The sequence below is a fragment of the Acanthisitta chloris genome, unplaced genomic scaffold (genome assembly GCF_000695815.1).
Source record: "Acanthisitta chloris isolate BGI_N310 unplaced genomic scaffold, ASM69581v1 scaffold16911, whole genome shotgun sequence".
Classification (NCBI taxonomy): domain Eukaryota; kingdom Metazoa; phylum Chordata; class Aves; order Passeriformes; family Acanthisittidae; genus Acanthisitta; species Acanthisitta chloris.
Genome location: NW_008656650.1, coordinates 1,578 through 4,311, shown reverse-complemented (window position 1 = coordinate 4,311; position 2,734 = coordinate 1,578). Strand labels below are relative to the sequence as shown.

The 2,734-nt window shown below is 60.6% G+C and overlaps 1 protein-coding gene across 1 annotated transcript in view; it reads left to right on the top strand.

The window, feature by feature from the left end:
- Positions 1–2,734, top strand: part of CRTAC1 (cartilage acidic protein 1) — an 11,858-nt gene that overhangs the window by 8,856 nt on the left and 268 nt on the right. The window lies entirely within an intron of this gene.

Sequence of the window (2,734 nt, the reverse complement as noted above, 5' to 3'; positions counted from 1 at the left end):
CCTACGGGGGCAGCCTGCAGTGGGATGGGCACAGACACATCTGTCCTGTGCACACTCTCTGGGAAAGCAGCCCTGGGGCAGCACAGCAGCGCCCCTTCCCTGGCACCCTACTGCCCCAGTACTGCTCCTGCCACGCTGGCACCTCCCAGGTGGTCACTTGCTCTGTCTCCTTGATACTGTACCATGTGCCTGCTGGTTTGGCCCGCGACGTGTGTGCTTTGCCTGCCCCTCCTTGGTGATGGGGACTCTGCCCTGGCAGAGGAGGGTCTCCCCAGCCCTGCAGGGGAAGGACCCTCCTGGTCTGTTTTTAACATATTGACCCTACTGTTTGGAGTTGGACCCTGCTCAGTCTTCCAGCCCCTCCCCTAGAAAATATCCCCAATAAACTATATCACATCTGTTAATCTGGCCTGCTGAGCTGTGCGGGGCAGTACTGTGCCCATGCTTCTGCCCACCCTGCCCTGGGGCTGCATGGGGAGGGAGCTCAGCATGCCCCAGCTCTTCCCTGTCCCAGGGCTGGGAGCTGGCTGGAGGGTGATGGTGGCCCTGGGCAGCTCTGCACTGGGGGCACAGCCAAATGTGCAGCACTAGAGGGGTGGGGGTGCACCAAGCAGCCCTGCCTGCACCCCAACAACAGGGCTGTGCTGCCTTTCCTCCATGTGCTATAACTCTATGCTGCTCCAGCAGACATCGATGAGTGTGTCAGGGCTTGCAACACTGCAGCCAGCTCTGCACCAACACCCCTGGGGCACGTGCCTGCAGCTGCCACCCAGGCTTCTGCCCCCTTGATCCCACTGCCAGCCAGTGCCTGGGTAAGTACCTGCAGGCAGCAGCTAGCTGGCTGCCTGCCCACGGTGCCCAACCACCTGCCACTGCCTGGTGCAGCCATGCTGCCCTGAGAGCAGAGACCCTGAGGTGCCCAGCTGTGCTCACAGCCCAAGTCCTGGGGCACAGGAGGAACAGACTGTGTCTGGGCACGAGTTGGTGGAGTGAGGAGTTATCTGCCACCCAGCAGCCTTGGGGGCAAGTGATGGCAGGACTGCCTGCCTTCATGTCCCAGGTTCACTCAGCCCTAGAGTTGCCCCACTCATGCCCCCTCCATCCCTTGCCCTGCCTATGCCAGGCAAACCCTGTACCCTTGGCACAGCTCTGTCTTTTCCAGACATAGATGAGTACCAGGAACAGTCTGCCCCTGTGACTATATCTGCCACAACAGTCACAGCTCCTTTTACGGTCACCATGGCTTCTCCCTGTGTGCTGGTGGTTGCTGCCAGCACAACTCGCCTGCCCTGGTGCAGCCAGGTGTGCCCTGCTCACCCCCAGCCCTGTGCTGCTTGCACCCAGTGTCAACTGAATAAACCCTTTCCTGCACTGGTTTCCCTGTGCATCCCTGTCACCAGGGCCACACAACTGTTACACAGGCCCCCCCCATCTGCCCCATTCCTCCCTCTTATTTCCCCCACCACCCTTATGAGGCTCTGTGCACACCAGTGTGATAAGGAAGACCCAGCCTGACTCCGTGCTCCCACACCATTTTCCTGCTCCAACACAAGAAGATGCAGGGCAGGCAGCAGGGGAAGAAGCGTGGGGTTTATTGAGGAAGGTCTCCATGCAGGGGGTCCAGCAGGAACGTTGAGTCTAGGCCCACCCTGCACACTTCATGACCGAGCCAAAGGGAGTCCTACAGGGCAGGGTCCTCCTCCCAGGACCCCAGGAGAGCAATGCTGGCTCGGTTCAGCCCTGCACCCAGACAGGAATTCTTCTTGGGGTGCTGCATGTTGCAGGGACCCTCCTATTTCCCCCTATCTGACCCTGGACCATGAGCCTCCACACCTTGCAGCCAGGCCCAAGTGCCCCTTGGGGTCCCCATTACAGGCCAGGCTGAAAATTGGGGTGTTGGTGGCAGATGCATGCAGGACATGTGGGCGGGGGGGGAGCTCAGCAGTGTGAGAGCAAGGGTCCTGGTGGAGCAGCTACACCAGGAACCCTCCCTGCATTTGGGCAGGTCATGGGGTAGAGCAGGCAGGGGGCTGCCAGCAGCCAGGTACAGGCGGGCTCTGCCAGGACCAGGCAGGCAGCCTGCCTCACCCATGACACAGCTCAGCCTTAACTATGCTGAGCCATGCATGAGCTTGGGACACTGGCCTGGGGAGCTTCCTGGATCCAGCAAGAGATGGCACTGGGACAGGCAGGGAGCAGAAGCAAGTGCCCAGTGTCACGTCAGTGCTGAAGGATGCTGCCAGTGAGGATGCACTGCCAGATGAGTAAGGGCGTGTGGCCAGGGCTGGGGAGCAGCAACGGGCAGTGTGTGAGGCAGGGCTGGGGAAAACGCATGGCACCATCATGCAGAAGCAGCACCAGGGCTCTGCCATTCACCCTGGGCAGTGGACATGCAACAGCAGAGCCCACGCCACAGCACCAAGAGCAGGACTCCCGAAAAGGAGGGTGCAGCAAGAGCTGTCAGTGCCTGTGGGCATGGGGCTAAGGGTGCATCCCCCACTTAGCACTGCCTGGGACATTGCCAGTCCCATGGCTCCTAGATGCACGGCAACAGGATACTGCCAGCTGGGTCTTCCCACAGCAGTGCAAGCTCCCTTTACCTGGGGCAGGGACAGCATCACCAAGCACATAGAGGGTTGCAGGAGCCCCTCTGCAAAAGTTTGGCTCAGTAGGAAGTGCCTGGGATGCCCCAGCAACAGCTCCTGCCCACAGTGCGTCCAGACTCACTGCAGGG